The following is a 20703-nucleotide window of genomic DNA, read 5'->3' as shown; positions in this document are numbered from 1 at the left end:
AAAGAAAGAAAGAAAGAAAGAAAGAAAGAAAGAAAGAAAAAAGAAAGGAAAACAAAGAAAAGAAAATGGATTAATGTGATATTACCTGTTCTTGGTCAAGCCATGCTAGTTTTTATACCTTCCTAAAGTCATTATTTCAATAATACATCTTAAGTTTTGCCAGGAAATTTCAGTTTAGTTTATAGATGGATTTATAGATTTGACTTTCTCTCCCTGTTTGAAAAATCAGGGCACTATTTGTCCCTTTCTGATCTTATAGTATCTCTCCCATTCACAATGAAAACTTAAAGATCAATAATCACCTCTGTTTTTTGTTTTTCAGAATCCTAGGACCTAGTTCATCTGGACTTAATGATGCGAACTCATCAAGAATATTTTTTCTCTCTTTACATATCTTTGGTTTTAACTCCAAATTGCTATTTCCTTCTGTTTTGTTTTGTTTTTTTTTCCAGGCCAAAAATATTTCTCAATGATAGGAAAGGAAGGAAGGAAGGAAAGAAGGAAGGAAGGAAGGAAGAAAGAAAGGAAGGAAGGAAGGAAGGAAGGAAGGAAGGAAGGAAGGAAGGAAGGAAGGAAGGAAGGAANAAGAAAGAAAGAAAGAAAGAAAGAAAGAAAAGAAAGAAAGAAAGAAAGAGAAAGAAAGAAAGAAGGAAAGAAGAAGGAAAGAAAGAAAGAAAGGAAGAAAGAAAGAAAGAAAAAGAAAAAGATATAGACAGAGACATGTAGACCTCTGGGTCTTAGTGGGCTTCAGTTCCAGAAACCACATTTGAGGAAGAACTTTGTTGCTGGCGAGACTCCTGAGGAAGGAAGCCCGCATGGGGAAGGGCTTCGAGTCCATGTCATATGAGAACTGGTTGGAAGAACTGAGGATGCTCGCCTGGAAAAGAAGGGAATTGGGTAGAGTGTGGCAACTACCTCCACGTAGTCTAAGGATTGTCATGTGAAAGGTTGACTAGCTGTTTTCTGCTTGGCCCTGGGAGGGCAGAAGCAGGAGGAAAGGTGGATGTTGCAAAGACTCTGATTTAAACCGGATGCCAGGGGAAGGTTCCTTATAACGAGAGCTCTCTTATACTAGAATGGCTTCTTTGGGAGGTCGGGGAGTCCTCCTGGATGGCCCCTTGTCAGTTATGCTGGAACAATCACTCTTGTTCAGGTGTGAACTGGGCCACAGCAACATCCTCCTGAAGCTTCTGAACACTAAGTTCAGAAGTGGAACGATTCGGGACAGACCTTCATCCCACGGAACGTCAAGTCTTGGCAGATTCTGTATAGACGGTGCACTAGAGCCCAGAACCTCTAAGCAGATCCTTCGAACTTGAATATCCTTCAATTCTGTGGCAAAGAATGAATTTTCTATCGAGTTCTCAAGACATTTTGTGAACCTGAAATGTCAGCAGCTTTGGCGTGTCCCCGGTGGAGGCGTCTTCTCCCTCAGCCCTGATCACCCAGCACCCCTTAGTCTATAATTCTCGATGCCAGGGAAGCTCTCACCTGGTGGGCCAGATTCTTGGGTCCCAAAAGTTGACTAGATTGCCTAAAGAGGCAGTGGATCCCGTCTACACCGCCTTTGAAGTCTTCAAGCAGAGGCTGGTCTGGTACTCTCAGATAAGGGATAGACTATGTGGCCACTGAGGTTGCTTCTGAAGTTCAGATTCTGTGATTCTGGTTCCAGGACTGGCAGGACCATGCAGAGTCCTACAAACATACACTGTCCACTGTTAACATCTGATGGACCCTGGAGCTACGTCCACGGAGGCCCCAGAGGACGGGCTGAGGGGAGTACGGAGAGGGCCCCATCAGCATTGCCAGCGAATGCCCCAGTGACCCCCGGAGCCTTGTGTGCTCTAATCTGTTCTGAACCGTCCTTTGTGGCTGGAGTCCCAACCTGAAGATAAGCAGGAGGAAGCGTGCCAACCTGGTTTTGGCCCCGGGTCCAATGTGCACGCCAGGGCAGGTTGGAGCACGCTCCCTGAGCTGCTGTTTGTTTTTCCTAGCGATACGCTAGAAATAGAAAGTGCAGAGTACGTGAGCAAAGCAATGTGTGGAGCAAAACGAGACCAACGGGGAGATGGTGCGTCTTCTATGGATTCCCCCACTGCCAAGTCTAGCTCGGCATGCCCAGCCCCCTTCCAGTCTTTGGACCAAGAGCCCAGTGGTTGTAGCCCAAGTTGGGAACTCTGGTTAGGATGGGTGAGCTGCATGGCCTTCTGGGATGCGGGAGTAACCCATTCACTGATTCCCGCATCCACCCACCCTTTCATTCAACAAGTACCCATGACGAGGTTTAGGGCTTGGCACCGCACTAGGCTCATACAGAGATGAAGCAGTCCTTGTCCTCGGGGGGTTTCTCGTCTATCGGGGGAAACAACACCTGCACGTACAAAAGACGTGTAATCGTAAAGGCATCGCCTGAGAGCATCACTGTAGGAGACGGCCCTTGAGCAAACTCTGAAAGAAGCCAAGGACGCTGAAAGGTGGCCGAGAAGGAGGAAGGCGCTGCAGCCAGGAGATGGCAAATCCTGCAGGAGGATGAGAAAGCCAGGCCGTCGCTGGAAGGCAGAGAGCAGGAGGGCCACAGAGGATGGGGGTGGGCACTAAGCCTGGTGAGGAGGAGGAAGAGGCGGGCTCTCAGGACCCACCAGAGGGCTTTATTTAATCGCAGAGGAGCCCCAGGAGAGGGGTTTTAGGAATCAAGATGTGGAAGACGGATTGGAGAGATGAGAGGTTGATGGGAGAGACCCCACTTAGGAGACTTGAACAATAGTCCTGAATGGCCCTTCCAGAATCTGCTGCCTTTGTCTCTGACAGCTTTCCCCAACTCAGAGGCTTCTCCTAAGCTTTTACACACAGAAGACAGGGATGGCTGCTTGGACAACCAAAGGAGCACCCAAGTTGAAATGTTTAATACAGAGAGCGACCCTCTTGGTGGGCAGAATCGTGCCATTCCCCTTCTCTCCGACCCCCTCCCCACCGGACAACTGGAGACGTGTCTCCCCACCTCCAGTCTGTCCTCAGTCCACCCCCAGGATCAAGAGAAGCTGCTTTGGCATTGAAAGCCCTTTGCCCGCTGGCCCATTCCTCACCCCACGTGTATTTCAGCAAGATTCGTCTACTTGAAGTTTCTCGGACATGTCTCCTCGCCTTGGCCTCCTCGTCCCCTCTTCCCGTCTTCTCTGGCATCCTTCGAGATCCAACTCAAATCCCACCTATTCCAGGAGGGTTTTCTGGGTCTGCCAGCGGCTATGGATCTCGTTCCCCTCTCAGAGCATCTTCCATTTACCCTATACTGTGTATCTCTTGAATCTTGCCACTTGTCTCCTCCATTAGACTGGGAGCTCTGGGAGGGCAGGCAGTGCTTTTGCTTTTCTTTACACACACAGAACCTGGCACACAAGAGGTTCTTAATAAATTCTGGTTGCCCGGTGCTTGTTCTGTTCCCCACAATTCCTAACAGATCATATCCACAACTTGAGCATCCCCTCTGCCAGCCATGGGTAGCATTCCTGAGGCCTTGAAGAGTCTCCAAGGCAGTGAGACACCTTCACTTCTCTCAGATTTCACCTGCCTGTTCACCATCTGCATTCTGTCCTCCCCAGTTCTAGTCATTTTCTGTAGTAGAGAACACGCACGCTTGAGAGTTGAGTAGTTTGGCCTTCACTCTCTTAATGGCCGTTGTCATTGCTGCCTCGCCCAGGGGAGTGACCACGGCTGCCCTTTCTCAGGGGTCCAAGCTGTGCTGCTTCAGCGTCTCTCTTCTGCTCCCTGCCCTCCCCTGGCTGTTCTGGGCCTGCCCTTTAACATTCATCAGGGATGGGGCGTTTTTTGAAAAAAGCTGGTTGGCCACAGAAGGCAGCTTCCTTTTTTCTTTGTCATTGAAATAGCATTTGCATTTACATCATCAGAATTTCATTCTGGAGAGCTTCCCACCCTTCTTGGGGCAGGTTTCCCAGCATAATTTTAGGCCCTGGGTGTTGTATCCTGCCCAAAGCAGTGCCAACACCTGTGATTAAGCAAAACCCTGACGAGGGGTGGGCAATCCCCACCCTGCAGGTAGAGGGGGCAGGGTTTGAATAGGGCTATGAGCCAGGGAAACCAGAGCCCCGCTCGGTAGCAGGGCCTCCTGGAGAGCAGGAAGCAACCATCCAGGCTATGGCAGGATCAGCCCAGATGGCCAAAGCTCATGCCCTTTTGAGATGGTTGCTTTTGACATCTCAACCCTGATGGCAAAGTCACATATGTGGGCTGTGCTGACTCAGCTCTGCCTATTGCCCTTTAGTCTCTGAATACTTTGAATCCTATTTCCAGGTAGGGGAGGAGGGCCTTCCTGCCAAAGTTCCCAGGATCTCTCCAGCATTCGTCTCCGTCTTGGTCAGAATTGGATCAGAATATCAGCTCCCTCAACGGTTTCTTTCCCTTCCCAAAGAATGAAATGATCGTTTAAGGCACATCAGGAATTCACCCGCTGAGTGAGCTTCCTTCATTCTTTCAACAAGCATTTTCCAAATAAACATTTTTATGCTGAACTTGAGAGTCATTCACAAATCTGAGTATCTCCATCCACAGAGAAGGGCAAAATAAGAGCCCTGAACCCACGGGCCTACTGCATTTGTCTCAGGTTGTAATGGGGACCTTCCACAATGCTCTTTATAGCAACATGGCCCAGGGGTCCGTAAGCTTTCTATAGTTCTTTGTCTCTGCACTCTTCTGCCTCTCTGCATCTAAGTCTGCCTGTATTTCTTCATCCATCTATCCACTATCTATTCACTATATCTCTCTATCTCTCCATCCATCCATCCATCTATCTGTCTATCCATCCATCCATCCATCTATCCTCTATATCTAACTGCCTATCTCTCTCTCTATCCATCCATCTATCTATCTATCCTCTATATCTATCTATCTATCTATCATCTATCTATCTATCTATCTATCTATCTATCTATCTATCTATCTATCTATCTATCTATCTATCCTCTATATCTATCTGTCTATCTATCTATCATCTATCTATCTATCTATCTATCTATCTATCTATCTATCTATCTATCTATCTGTCTATCTCTATTCATCCATCTATCCATCTATCTATCTATCTATCTATCTATCTATCTATCTATCTATCTATCCATCCATCCATCCATCCTCTATCTCTATCTCTCCATCCATCCATCTATCTGTCCATCTATCCATCTCTCTCTCTCCATCTCCCTCTCTCTGTCTTTCTGTCTCTCAAAACAAGAACTGTCCTTTCATTGGTATTGGGAACTCTGATGCAGAAACTACTTTGGTCACACTGAGTCACATTGGGTGACCTTTTCCAGCTGCGAGACCTTGGCCACATCATTTGCCCTCTCAGAGACTCCATCTACATCAGCACTTTCTTCGGAGCTTAGTGTCTTAACCTAACAACGGAATCTTGGGGTCAAAGAATGCAGGCATTTGAGTGGCCGTCTTAGCCCAATTCCAATTTGCTCTCCTGACTATCCGGACCCAGTTACATCTCCTTGCAGGCTGTGTTCATGCGCTTTTCTTTCCAAATCTTCAGCTTTCATTATTCCCACCTTTGTCATCTTGGCGTTTCCCTGGGTATGAGGTGAAATCTCCAAATTGTTTGGATTTGCATTTCTTTTTCATTAGTGGTTTGGAACCATCTTTTATATGGTTGTTAATGGCTCCCAATTCACTTGAGAACAGTTTGTTCAGATCCTTTCAGCATTTCTCTATGAACTTCCTGCTACACGCTTGTTTTGGTTCCTTCTACGTTTTGGCTATCAGATCCGTGCAGAGATATTTGGCATGAAGGAAATTCTCTCATTCTTGTCTTGAGTCAATTGTGTTCAAGCAAAAGCTTTTCAGTTTAATAAACTGAAATTTTCTAATTTTTTGCACGTGATGACGTCTAGCCATTGATTAATTAAGAATCCTCCCACAATCTTAACTGCCAAAAAGACTCGACGGATTCTCTTCTCACATCTTTGGTGTGACCTCCAATATTTCTCAATCCCTCTTCATCTGAGGGCCTTCCCTCTGTCAGTTCCATCCTATTTATCCTGCATATATAGCTTGCTTATAAAGGGCAGCGAGGTGGCACAGTAGAGAGAGTCTCAGGCCTGGAGTCAGGAAGACTCATTTTCTTGAGTTCAAATTTGGCCCTAGACACTTAACTAGCTGTGTGACCCTGGGCAAGTCACTTAACCTAGTTTGCCTCAGTTTCTTCATTTGTAAAATGAGCTGGAGAAGAAAATGTCAAAAGAGTCTAGTATCTTTGCCAAAAAAGATGCCGAAAAGAGTCATGGAGACAGGACGGAAACAACAAATAACTTGCTTTGTATATATACTTGTTTGCATGGTGTCTCACCCATTAGATTATAAACTCCTTGAGGGCAAGGAATATCTTTTGTCTCATTTGGAAATCCCAGCACTTAGCACAAGGACTGGTACAGAGTAAACTCTTAACAATATCGATTGGCTGGTTGTCAGGCCACAAGCCCACTTTGAGCTTATTTTATATATGGGAGAGCATTCTCACCGAAACCGAAACTCTGCTAGAATGCTTTTCTGTTTTCCTGCCCATTCTTCTTCTCTGAATCGAAATCTGTTGTCTTATCTATCCATCTAGCCACTATCATCCATCCATCCATCCATCCATCCATCCATTCATCCATCCATCTATCTATCCATCCATCCATCCATCCATCCATCCATCCATCCATCCATCCATCCATCAATCTATCTATCTATCTGTCCGTCCATCCATCTGTCTATCTGTCTATTTATCTTTTTGTCTGTCTATCTGTCTGTATCCACCTATCTATCTATTCATCCATCCATCTATCAATCCATTTATGTCTATCTATCTATCTATCTATCTATCTATCTATCTATCTATCTATCTATCTATCTATCTATCTATCTGTCTGTCTGTTTCTATTTTCCACCCTCCCCTCTCTTTCTGTTTCTCTGTCTCTGTCTCTGCCTGTCTCTCATCCAGCTGCCTACCCAACTATCTAGCCTTCATTAATTTATCCCTATCAACCCACTTTCTATGTGGCTGTCCATGTTATTTATCTGTCTGTCTGTCTGTCTGTCTGTCTAGCTACCTTTCTTTGAAATTAGGAGTCTTCCTCTAGTCACTTGTACTTTGGGGCTTATCAAACACCGGCTTTTTGAGTTCCCTTTTCCCCGATTCTTCCTTCTCAGCTTTTTTAGAAGTCACTCTGTGCATGTTCTGAGGCTCTGAAGGTTTTTACAAAGAGCCCCCCTCTGTCCTTCTGGAACATGCATTCTTTATTGTTTATTTGTTTATTTGTTTATTTTTTTAAAACCCTTAACTTCTGTGTATTGGTTCCAAGGCAGAAGAGTGGTAAGGGTGGGCCATGGGGGTCAAGTGACTTGCCCAGGGTCACCCAGCTGGGAAGTAGGAGCATGCATTCTAATAAGGGAGGAGGGGTGATCTGGGAAAAGAGGCTTTTTTTGCCCCTTGGAAGGTGGAAAGGGGAAAGAGGGCTGGCCTGGGAAAATGATGAGATACGTCACGTAGATGAAGTATGTTTTCGTGTCTCTTATTCAGTCATTTTAGTCACATCTGACTCTTCATGACCCCTTTTGGGGTTTTCTTGGCAAATATCTAGAGTGGTTTGCCATTTCCTTCTCCAGCTCATTTGACACAGGAGGAAAGCATGGCAAGCTGTGCTAAATGACTTGCCCAGGGTCATACAGCTAGTCAGTGTCTGAGACCAGATTTGAACTCGGGCCTTCCTGGCTCCAGGCCCAGTGCGTTACCCACTGCACCTCTGGTCTTCGGGGGCAGCCCACTGACACAGTGGACTCCACGTTCACCCACAGTCGCTCATCGAGTGAGACAGGCTTGGGGGGAGCACTCCAAAGCTGAATGACTTCCCTTTTTTTAACCAATACTAAATAGCTGACGATGGCTCGAATGGACTTTCAATGCTCGAGGGGCAAAGCGGATGCTCCTGTGGCAGCAGAACTGGAGACGTGGCTTCTAGGCGTTTGTCAGGCCACGGACACACGCGTGGCTCCCTCTGCTTCTCTGGCGTTTTCTTTTTTTCTGTGGGACGGAGTGAAGGCTGTCCCTTAACCACAAGCGCATTGCTAGCAGGCGTCTTGGGAAGGGAATTGGGTGCCTGGTTGCCCACCTCTGTGTGAACTTACGTGGACAGGTTCTGTCCGGAGGTTTCCCAAAGCAAACCCGGGATGGGGAAAGTGAGTCAGAGACGGCGCCTGGGAGGCCAGCTCTCAAGCCTTGTCCTCTCGATCTTGGAGAAGGAGCTGTTGGGCAACGGCGTGAGAAGTACCAAGCTGGGCCCTCCAGAGGCCTTCGGAGGGAGAAACGCGGTGCCAATGCGAGCCGTTCCTTCTTATTCCACAATGCATTGTGACGACGGAGATGGCCGCGGCGAGACTTCGCTCGTTCAGAACTATTCATTCCACCTCAGGGAGCCCGTCTTGAGATACGCGGCGGCCAGCGTGCTGGTAAGCAGGGCCTGCGCCAGTCCCTCAGACTGTCCAGCTGAGAGATTCCCCCAAGTTTCTGGCTGGGGAGCTAAGCCAAGAGAAGGGTAAAACTCTCAGCAAAGTAGTGCCGGAACAGGCCCCGGGAGCCAGGGGCAGATTCCGAGAGTCAGCGTGGCTCTTCTCTCTTGCTCGTGGCCTTCCCTACATCCCATGTGGAGGATCCAGGCCAAGGGCTGGTGGGGTTCTAGTGCTTGTGACGGTCTAGACTTTTGGGCCTACAGAATGGGACAAATCTGACCAACGGAAAGTCTGGCTGGCACCTCCTGGCCTTTCTCTATGAACGGCTGGCCTCCTTTTCTCCTTTCCTAATCTAATCTACTGTCTTCTGACGAGGACCTGCCAAGGCGACCCACTTCGCACCCAGCACTCCCGCTCAATCATAATTTACTGATCTTGTATTGTGTTCCAGGAAGAAAGGTAGCCGGGCAAAGTAGTTAGAATAATTGACTCTGAAATACGAGGGTGCGAATTCAAGTTATCTCTCTGGCACATATTGGTTAGATGACCCTGGACTAGTCACTTACCTCTCCGTGTCTGAGGGCAACGCTTTGCAAGGCTAAGTTACCGAATAGTCAGTAAATTCTATGGGCAGACAACATCAATGAAAACACAGGCCTAAACATAAAAAGAACATATCGGGCCTCATGTTAGACGATGAAGATGCGAAGGACACGGTGACCACCGTCTCTGCCCTCAAGGAGCATTCCCTGAGCGCTTCCCCCCCGCCGTCTCTCCACCCTGGAACCGTAACCATCCTCGTGTCCCCCTCTCGGCTTTCCTGACTTTCCCCATTCGCCCTAGTGCTAGACTTCTCTCTGAGATCGTTGTCAGTCCGTCCTGAATCCGGCTTCTCTGGACGGTTTCAGAGTGTGTCCCCCGCCCTGGACTGTGAGTTCCTGGAAAGTAGGGCCTGTTTTTGCCTTTCTTGGACTCTTCAGGGCTTAACGCGGCGCCGGACAAACAGGCGTTTAATGAACGTTTCCGCCTTCGGCATTTCTCCGACGCCCTTTGGGGTCGTGCCTTCCCCCTGGAGCCCATCGAGAGTTCATCTAAATCAGTACTTTGTCCCCTGTTAATCTGATTAAGAAGCACATTTGGGAATTCTGGAAAAGAAGCCGTCCAGCCGGCCCACAGCGGCCAGACAAAGGGCCCAGAGCCTTCCGAAGAGGGGGCTGCCTGTCTAGCTCCTTCCCGGTGGGTTACGCTGCTGGTGTGCCAAGGCCTGGCCCGAGCTTTCCTCAGTCTTCTTGCCTCTGCACTCGGGCAGCCCTTGACCAGCACATGCCTCCTTGAGGTGCCAGATGAGCTGCAAACACAAACACAACTTCACATCAATGCAACGGCGCGCTCTGGGCGCTTGTTTGGAAGCACCACATGTTTTGCTTAGCGTTTCCTCCATGGAGCAGGAAAGCTGAATGCAATCTGTTGACTTTCCCATGTGTTTATTTTACTTCTGTTGTCGAGTGTTTGCATCTTTTGGCCGCTCCAGTTCCCAAGCCTTGGATGGCTGCTGGGGCTGCATCCTCGGGCACTTCAGACACGAGCCGCCTCACTTGACACTCTCCTCTCTACTGCCAGGGGAACCCACGGCTCATACAATGGTCCTCCAACATCCCTCTTCAAAGAGCTTCAGTTTAGATGAGAATTGAATGTGCCAGCTAGAAGAGATCTGGGAGGGCACTTAAACTAGTTCCTTCATTTTACAGAGGAGGAAACTGAGGTCTGAGGGGGTTTAGAGAAGAAAAATTTGAACTCTGGCTGCACTACATGTTACTTGTGTGACCTTGGAGCTCCCTCTATCTCTCCCCCTCCCCCTACAAACATGCATATAGACATATATTTAAATTATATATATGATCTCCTGGATCCTCTTTACCACTTCATGCTATAGCTAAGACTAGTATTATTATCTCTAATTTGAAGATGAAAAGAAGCAGGTTCATAGTAATGGAGGAATTTCTTCAAAGTCATATAACTATTAAGTAGCAGGTCTTGAACTCAGGTCTCTTTTGATTCCCAGCTCAATGCTCTTTCCAATGTACCTCTCAGACTGATTAATTCACTTTGACTTCAGAAAACAAAACCAGGAGCTATGGATGAACTCGAGTGCCTTTGATACTTACTCCTTATGTGACCTTGGAAAGGTCCCCTAACTTCTAGAGTTCTTGGTTTCATTATTGGTGACGTGAGGGTGTTGGCTTCGATGGACTCTGGCTTCCCTTCCAGCTCCAGAGTTCCAGGCCTTCGATCCCCAGTTACGAAGTGGGACCTTTAGGTTTGATGTTAAGATGCTTGATATTAACTTCCTAACCGTTAGAGCTATCCAGGAATGGGACGAGCTGATTGAGGAATAGTTCTTGCTTCCTCTTCTCCAGCAGAGGTCTTCCAACCACGTCTGGGCGATTACTTGTTGTTGCAGATGCTGCAGAAGGATCATTGTCTAATAAAATAATAGGGACGGTTGGGATGACGTGGTCATGAGGTCTCTCTGGCTCGGAGGTTCTAGGATAGAATCACAAGTCAGGAATATATGAGATACATATCCACGAACCAGTATTAGTTATCAGACAAACTAAACCAACACTAAGTGTTCATTGGGTAGCAGCTAAGTGCCCGGCACTGGGCAAGGCCCTGGACCTACACAGGTAAGAGTCAGGCTCCATTGGCCATTGAGTGCCTCTCCTCCTTAAAAGGAATAGCTTTTGTTAGGTGAACCAGTTAGAAGCAATCCTAAGCAGGGCCTGTACATCTCCTTAAATCCGTCAAAGCCATGCCATGAGAGACTGAGTCACAGCTTAAGGGATCTGCATAAAAGAAACAGGCCATCTCAGAATGAAGTTAAGATTCTTTTTTTTTTTTTTTGAAGGGTTTCATATGTCTTTTAATTATTTTTTTAATAATTTTTTTATTTTTAGAAAAAATTTCCCTGGTTACATAAGTCATGTTTTTACTTTACCCTTCACCCCCTTCATCCCCCCATCCCCTGACTCACTCTCTCCCCGACCCCCACCTGCCGTAGCTAATTTGCATTTCCACTGGTGTGGTCAGTCAAGACTTATTTACACATTATTGATAGTTACATGGGTGTGGTCTTTTCAGGTCTACATCCCCAATCATGTTCATATCAACCCAAGTGTCCATGCAGTTGTTTTACTTCTGTGTTTCTACTCCTGGAGTTCTTCCTCTGAATGTGGGTAGTGTTCCTTTCCATAAATCCCTCCGAATTGTCTTGGGTCATTGCATTGCTACCAGTACAGATGTCCATTACATTCGATTTTACCATAATATATCCATTGCTGTGTACAATGTTCTCCTGGTTCTGCTCCTTTCACTCTGCATCACTTCCTGGAGGTCTTTCCAGTTCACATGGAATTCCTCCAGTTCATTATTCCTTTTAGCACAATAGTATTCGATCACCAGCATATACCACAGTTTGTTCAGCCATTCCCCAATTGAAGGGCATCCCCTCATTTTCCACTTTTTTGCCACCACAAAAAGCGCAGCTATAAATATTTTTGTGCAAGTCTGTTTATCTATGATCTCTTTGGGGTACAATCCCAGCAATGGTATGGCTGGATCAAAGGGCAGGCATTCTTTTATCGCTCTTTGGGCATAGTTCCAAATTGCCCTCCAGAATGGTTGGATCAGTTCACAACTCCACCAGCAATGCATTAAAGTCCCAATTTTGCCACATCCCCCCCAGCATTCATTACTCTTCCCTGCTATCATTTTAGCCAGTCTGCTAGGTGTGAGGTGATACCTCAGAGTTGTTTTCATTTGCATTTCTCTAATTACAAGAGATTTAGAACACTTTCTCATGTGCTTATTGATGCTTTTGATTTCTTTATCTGAAAATTGCCTATTCATGTCTCTTGCCCATTTATCAATTGGGGAATGGCTTGATTTTTTATACAATTGATTTAGCTCCTTGTATATTTGAGTAATTAGACCTCTGTCAGGATTTTTTGTTATAAAGATTTTTTCCCAGTTTGTTGTTTCCCTTCTGATTTTGGTTGCATTGTTTTCCCTTTGAAGTTAAGATTCTGAGGGACCAGAAACAAAGAGGAAGGAGAAGGGGCCGGGAGAGGGGGTCAAGCAGAGCTGAGCAATGAACCAGCATCTCTGGGACAACCAGCAAAAGGAGAAAGAGAAGGTAGGCATGAGCTATGGCAGGGAAGAGAAATATCAAACAGGAACATTGTCTCTATAGGATCCCAGAGTGGACACGCTAGTGGATGCTACCACTGTACTTAAGAACTTAGAGAATTCCCAAGAAAAGGTCTGATCATGCCTCAACTTCCCCTTCTGGTACTTTCCTTTCCATAGATGTTAGAACAAATTTTGGTGTTTTGCTACCCAGGTGTTTCCAGTAAACTGAATTTTGCCTCAAACACCGAGTCCAGGGTTAACCAGAGATGGACATAAATATAAATTGATAGGATGCCCAACTACTACCTAAATGTTAGGAATTTTCCTGACTGGGGGCTTGGAGTGACTGAAATTGAACTTGTAAATTTTTATCTAAAATATACTTCTGAAAGCTTCAGAAGGGAGAACCACATGGATCTTGAGAGTCCATACATTTCCTCTAGTCTTAAAACAAGGAAATGACTCTAACGGGACATTATACAGAAAGACAAAAAGACTCCTTCCCTCAAGAAGCTTACATTCTGCGCAATGCTAACATACAATGTAAATCAACCCTTGGATGAACCCTACATCTTTTGGACCCTGAAACTCAATAGGTATTGGGGATCCACATGAAGACCTCCAGGGTGGATGGAGTGGCTCCAGAGAAGCTGCTGCCCAGGCACTGTAGCTTCCTTAGATTGGGGGAGAGCTGGGAAAGTCTTATTAAATTTCAATTTGCTGAAATGCTAGAAAAATGAATAATCATTTCCCCGGCTACTTCCCAACTTACTGGCACATTTGAAGAACGCTGAGAATATTTCATGTCAGGCCATAGATAATGATGATCATTTCTATTGCTTTAGAGTCTGAAGGTTTTATCCTCACTTTATAGGCTTAGTTGTTCCCTTTCCCCCAAGTCCCTGGGGAAGCAAATCCACTCTGGTTTGGACTCTGGCTCTGGAGCCCAGCTACCTTGATTGGTTAGGGACTGTCAGCAAACTCCATTAGCCCATTATATGTAGCCTGGCCTGAGCCCAGACCACCACCCCATCAGACTATGCTTTCTGTCCTAGCCAGCCATCTGGCCATTAGTTGTACTGCCTAGGTGTATGTATCTTCTCTTTCCATCTCTTCTCTGGAATCAGTATTTAAATCAATAGTTCCATCCTTCCTGGAAAACCGACTGCCCAGCACACGAATTCGCTACCCTTTTTGGTCCCAGACAATCCCCTCCTGGCTACCACTGCCTCCATTAGAATGTCAACTCCTGGAGAGCAAGAGCTCTCATGTTGGCACTTCATTCGTCCATCCATCCATCCATCCATCCATGGAGGAAACCCAGTATTGTAGATGGAGGCCTGGATTCTGGGTTTGAGTCCTGGTGGTTGCTATCTAGTTGTAGAAAGCAGACGTAAAAGGCAGTGTTATGTAGTGGTGCATCTGGTGTCTAGAAGCTGAGTTAAAATCCTCCCTCAAACTCCTCCAGCTTTGGGTAAGTCTCTGAGCCTCAGTTGCCTCATCTGTAAAATGGGGGTCACCATTTGTGGCGTGCCCATTTCGCAGGGCTGTTTTTGAAGGTCCTATGAATGAATTCAGGTCTTGAAAGCACTCTGCAAACCTTCGAGCTCCATCAAAATGCCAGCTATTATTAGAACTTGGCCATCTTTTGCTGGAGCTGCTGCCCAAAATATGATTTCGTGTTTTGAAAATGAATCTGAAAACAATGCGGAATGCATATTCGCGAGGGCTGGGTGGATCTTTCCATCTCTTCCTTTTTCCCAGTGAATCTCCATGCCCATCCCCAAATGGGGATGAGATGGCCTGGCTGGCCTTGTCTGAACTCTTGGCCACTGGCGCCATGGCTGGATGTAGGTTTGGAGCCTGGATGGCCACTCCAGGCCGGAGGGCTCGAGCATAGGACGACCACGCAATGACCACGTCTGCACCTGGCGGAGGGTGGGGGCGCTCTCCTACCTCTGTGCCTTTATTCTCTCCTGTCAGAGAGGAGGAAAAGCAGGACCAGAAATGTGACGGCATCTTCACGTGGGCAGAGGGATGGTTTTAAATCAACACGGAAAGGTCACTCGGCTCCTTCAAGTTTATTCCCTTTGGCTGCGCCAAGCCCCCTCCCTGGGCCAGGGCCAGGCACAGATGCTTCACACACTCCATGAGCTCACTCCCCATCCTCCACAAGGGCTCATTTTCTGGGTCTCGTAAAACCCTGGGCCGTGTCCTCAGGGGCTTTGCTCAGCTCTGCTCTGCTGGGGAACTCCTCCCCGCTTTGGTCCCAATCGAATGGGGAGAGCGCCACTGGCTAGATCCCTAAAGAGTGGAGAGCTGAGGGGTGGCCTTCCCCAGAGGAGCAAAAGGCGAGATGGAGAGGCTCAGCTGGTCTCCCAGGAATGACGCTCCGAACGAATCATTCAAGTCTCTTCTTGACTTTTACAGAACGAGGCATTTTCATTTAACATGTGGGGAGCTCCTGGCTACAGGCTACCATGCGAGGAGAACCCAGCGGTCCGTAAGCCGTGGCCCTGCCGTCTCGTGTGGGCCAAGTGCTGCCATTGAGTCTTGTCGCAGAGTGGGATTTCCTGTGACACTCATCTCCTCGTCAGAGCATCTAACGAAGTGATTCCAAACACATGAGTTTTTATTTTTATTTAATTTACTAATTTATAACATTTCTCCACATAGGATTCATGTTCTATCCCTCCCCTCCTCCCCCTCCCCCCACAGCCCACACACGATTCCACTGGCTTTTACATGCGTCATGGATCAAGATCGATTTCCATATTATTGATATTTGCATTAGGGTGTTCCTTTTGAGTCAATATCCCTAATTATATCCTCATCCACCCAAGTGATCAGGCAGTTGTTTCTCTTCTGTGTTTCTGCTCCCTCAGTTCTTCCTCTGAATGTGGAGAGCTTCTTTCTCACAAGGTCCTCAGAGTTCTGGATCATTGCCTTGTTGCTAGCAGAGAAGTCCACTACATTCGATTTTACCACAGTGTATACGTCTCTGTGTACAACAACCACATCAATTGTTAAGAATTAATTAAGCAAGGGGCAGCTGGGTAGCTCAGTGGAGTGAAAGTCAGGCCTAGAGACGGGAGGTCCTGGGTTCAAATCTGGCCTCAGACACTTCCCAGCTGTGTGACCCTGGGCAAGTCACTTGACCCCCATTGCCCACCCTTACCAATCTTCCACCTATGAGACAATACACTGAAGTACAAGAGTTTAAAAAACAAAAGAATTAATTAAGCAAAGGGAAGACAGAGGTCTCAGTGGATAGAGCAACAGACCTGGAATGGGGGAAACCTGGCTTCAAATCTAGCCTCACATACTTTCTAGCTATGTGACTGGACGGGTCACTTGATCTCAATTGCTTAGTCCTTACCAATCTTCTGCTTTGGGACCCATATTTGTATCCATTCTAAGACAGAAGGAAAAAAAAGAAGCCTACTCGCTGCCCTCAGGAAGCTTTCATCCTATTATCCTGTAGTCCTCTCTGGCCTTCCATGAAGGCATTGAGATATGGCGGGGCGAGAGTGGCCCACAGAAAAGGCCTCCTGCGGGGGGTGACTTTGAAGGAAGCAGGAGGACCTCCAGGACGAAGATGAGAGAGGAGTGCGGGCCAAAGACGGGGCAGCTGCGGATACAAACATGGAGGCTAGCGGGCCACTTTGCTAGAAGAGGGCACCTGAGCAGGGCCGGGTTTAATGGGAAACACGCCGAGAAAGAGAAGCGGGAGCCAGCTCAGGAAGGGCTTGAACGACCAGCCCCGGAGGAGCCGGAGAGCCCCGGAGGATCGTTCCCAGAAGGGCTCCACGGTGAGTCTGATGAAAGTCCCTTAGCCAGTTGGGTGGAGGATGGGCCGGCGAAGGGAGAGCCCGGAGGCTCTGGAGGCTCTTGCTCAGGTTGGGTCCGCTTCGTTTAGAATTAAGAAGAAGATCTGGGCCTCCTGTGAGTGAAGTAAGTTCTGGAGTGGGTTACAATAGTGAATCAATAGCCGGGCTCCTGTCCAACCTGCCTGGGAAACCTGGACGTGTGTGTTTGTTTAGCCATTCCAGTTCCATGAGGACGCAGGCCTCGGATGAGGTCATCGTTGGGTTCCATGGTAACCAAGGTGGTGCAACGTTGCGGGAGATGCCTTAAAAAGGCTTGGCAGGCAGGGGAGGACCTGGGTCTGGTGGTCTGGACTCTGGAGCTATTCCTAGCCATCCCTGACACCAGGGAGAGGTCCGCGACGGGCCGGGAGGCCAGAGGGCGGCTGGAGAGGCCCTGGCTGGGGCTCTGGCTACCAGGAGACTGTTCCTGGACCCTAAACCAGGCACATCCCAGAATCACTGGGACTCTCTGACAAAGCTGGGCCTTTGCTCCTAAAGGACACGCAGCCGGCTTTCTAGAAGCAAGGAAGAAGGATGTGGGGTGTTGGGCCCCAAGGAGAGAATCCTCAGGGACGAGGTGCAGCCTGCCCTCCAGAAGAAGGCCGAAACTCGTTCTTCCAGGTCCCAGAAGACAGGCTCCGGAGCAGGAGGGAAAGCTATAGAAAGGCAGGTTGGGGCTGGACATCCAGGAGAGATTCGCACGGAAGGTTCTCGAGCAAGCCTCAGCTTGTCATGCGAGCGTGCTGAGATTGAGGGCAGCCTGGGTGGTCTCTGGGGCTCCTGCCAGCCTCAGGATGCCCGCCGTCCTCCCGCCATCGCCCCAGTCAGGCCAGAGTGACCTCGGCTTCTCGATCCGCCCGGCCGAGCTCTGGGGGCTTCGCCTGGATGGGTGGCTGCAGCCCGAGGACCAGAGGGACGCCGTGCCCAGGGCCCAGGCGGCGTCAGGACGGGCTCCTCTTCGGCTCGGCAGCGGACTTTGTCAACTACCGGAACTCCCAAGCCAGGGTGGGTCTTGCCTAACCTCTCAGTCAAGAAGCGAGAGAGGGAGCCAGTCCTGAGCTCTCGGGCCTTTGGGTTCTGATGGAGCTTCTCCTTTTCTTCCCTTGTGGATGAGGCCATCGGAGAGACTTCCCAAAGGTTTTTGGGAAACGCGCCTTCCCGAGCCGCCTGCGCGTCTGTCGGCCTCGGGGCAGCGGACGGACACCTGAATTGTTTGGGGAAGGCGGAACCCGTGGACAAGGCCCTCGCTTGGATTTGAGTTCCCAGTCTATGAGCTTTGGGGAATGGGCTGGGCTCTGGCTCAGAGGGAGCATGTCGGAGGGAGGATTTCGGGCCCTTTGGGCTGGGCCTCCCAGAGCTGGAGCTGACCTCCAGGGGATCGGCGGGTTGGGGCGCAGAAGAGATTCTTGGCGAAGGAGCCGCGACCCCCGAATCTAGCCCTCTGGGAGTCACCGAGCCAATGTTTGGTGCCTGACTCCTGGCAGGAGGAGAAGGAGGCTTCCTTGGCCAGCCCACATTGGGGTGCTGCGAGGAGAGCGCTCTCAGCTTTGCAGATGGAAGCTCCAGGCTGCTCGCCAAAACGAGGCGATTTCCTGAGAAGCGATGGATCGTCCGCTGAAGAACAGAGGCGGGCTTCGACCCCCCAATGAGGAGAGGGCGAGACGGACTGACGCTGCTCTGACCTCTCATACGCCATTTGGACAGCACGGGTTCAAAGGTCAGGGTGCTGCCATTGCAACATGAATTCCTTGAGGGGAAGGACGGTTTTTTTTTAACCTTTCCGCGTGTTCCCAGCTTAGCCCGGGTCTTGGCACACAGTCAGCGCTTAATAAATGCTTGCTAATTGATAAGCTGAATATTGCCTGCCAATGGCCTCGAAGTCTGTTTGCCTTGCAGGAAGTCCAAACCACACCGTGACGCGAGGAATCTTGGGCAGACAACAAAGGGTTAGGGGAGAGCTAGAGATACGCCAACCTACTGCCAAGTAGCCTTGCTGGATGCCTTGAATTCTATTCCTTTCAAGGCAAACCACTTGGGGGGCCTCGTGTGTCTTCCGTGTCTATTTATGGGCCCCTGGAGGTCCTGCTCCTCTTCTGTCTCTTCTCTGGGGAAAACCAAAGAGGCTGGCCGCGCCTGATAGGCACTGGCTGTCCGGTATGCTCATACAGGAGCGGGGGCCCCGGGGGCCCACATTTGGGGAATTCCGACCGTGAGCCGTGTTTGGAGATTTCCCAGGAGCAAGCTCTGGGCAGAAGAAGCCCGAGCTCTTCTAGGCCAGCCCTCCAGGACGGACCCGGCATGGGACGTCGGGCCTTGCAGATGGGCTCCTGGGCTCGAGGCTTGCTCTCAAGCCGACATCTTCCAGGAAACAGCTTGAAAGCCGCGGCTCGGCGCAGTCATGCCACAGCGATCTTTCAGCAGGGCACATCTGCCTGTTTAGAGCTGCTGACGCCCCGCGGCACCCCGGGAAAAGTCCCCAACGTCTACGCAGGCTCCCAATTCCTTCTCTGAGGCAAGTCTTCTTGGTGTGGCAGAGGACGGGCACGCTTAGCACAGCGAGCCTCTTGGCACGCCAAGCCGACAATTGTGATTTAAAACACACTCCTGGCCTCCTAAAAGGCAAAGACAAATTCAGACGTAGCCCGGGCTAGCCGGAGGCTTAAGGAAGCTGCCTCGTTTCCCTTTGCTTTCCTGTTAGCCAATTATTAAATTCAGCTAAAAGTAAAGTAAATGGAGATGCACAAATTGAAACGAGCATTAGAGGGAGAACATCGAGAGAGAGAGAGAAAATTGGCTCTGCATCCATTTGGGAAGGGAGACAAAGCATCCATTTGCATCTGGTCATGCTTAACCTCCATGACCGCCTGGTCCGTGTCAAAGGCACTTTGTCACAGAATCGGACGTGGCATCAGCGAGGAGAAACCGGAGTGAACTCGCAGCCGTCACGGCCAGACTTCTGCTTATGAGATAAAGCCTGAGGCTTCTGGGGCTCGGCTGCTCTGGTGGGGCCACGCTCACGAGCCACGGGGGCTGTCGGAACGGTTCCTCCATGTGTCTGTTTGACACTAGACCTTAGCTGTCCACGGGTCCCGTCGTATCCCTGTCCTCAACGTGGCGGAGGGTCCCTGGGGAACCTCTGCTCCCTGTTTACACAGGGTTGGTGATGCTAACTTGGGGTGCCATCAATCCCGGCTCCTCTCGTTCTCAAACTCGGCCCATTCTATCTGCCTCTAGCATAGGAGTACAGAGCTGAGATTCCATCGCCCATTCCTGGGAGCAGAAACATACTCACCCTGGGAGATCCCTCTTTGTACGTTGAGGCCAATACTTACTGAGAGGGATCTAAGCTTGAGGTATCAGGAGTTTTCCATATCTCAGGATTCCAGAATATCAGACAAGAATCCTTCCTCCAACATCCCTAACAAGCAACTATCAAAACTTTGTTTATTTGGGGGATTGGATTAACCTAGATCTGAGAGGAGGAAATTGAAGTCCACTATTATAACTTTACTGTCTATTTCTACCTTACCTTTAAGAATTTAGATGTTATACCGTTTGGTGTCTAGATATATCCAGCCTTTGCTTGAAGACTTCCCAGGAGGGGGATCTCATCACCTCTCGAGATCGGGTGTCCTTGGGGGCAGCTTTCTTTGCTGACATCAAGCTTGAGTTTATCACTTGCAATGTGTCCATCATCATGCTCTGAAGAGCAGAAGTGAGTCCTCTTACTACCTCGTCTCTCAAGGGCCTTCCACAATGCAGGGAGCACTGTACCTGAAGTCAGGAAGCCTCGAGTTCAAATCCAACTTCAGACAGTTACTAGCTGCGTGACCTTGGGCAAGTAGTTTCCTCATCCATAAAATGGGGATAACAACAGCACCTACCTTCCAGGGTTGTTGTGAGGATAAAGTGAGATCATATTTGTAAAATGCCCTGCAAACCTTAAAACAATCTGTAAATGCTAGTTAGCATTATGACTGTGTCTTAGTATATCACCCAGTTAATCACACTTGGCAAACAGGAAGCATTCTTCTTAGGAGGTAAAGGAAGAGGCATTTAAGGAGTGGCTACCAGAACGTCCAAATATTAGAGGCAGGGAATCCGGAGACTGGGAAGCCAGGAAACCTGGGTAGAAATGTAAAATGAA

This window comes from Gracilinanus agilis, chromosome 4, assembly GCF_016433145.1.
Source record: "Gracilinanus agilis isolate LMUSP501 chromosome 4, AgileGrace, whole genome shotgun sequence".
In the NCBI taxonomy this organism is placed as follows: Eukaryota; Metazoa; Chordata; class Mammalia; order Didelphimorphia; family Didelphidae; genus Gracilinanus; species Gracilinanus agilis.
The sequence above is the reverse complement of the archived record's forward strand: the minus strand, read 5'-3'. Positions refer to the sequence as shown.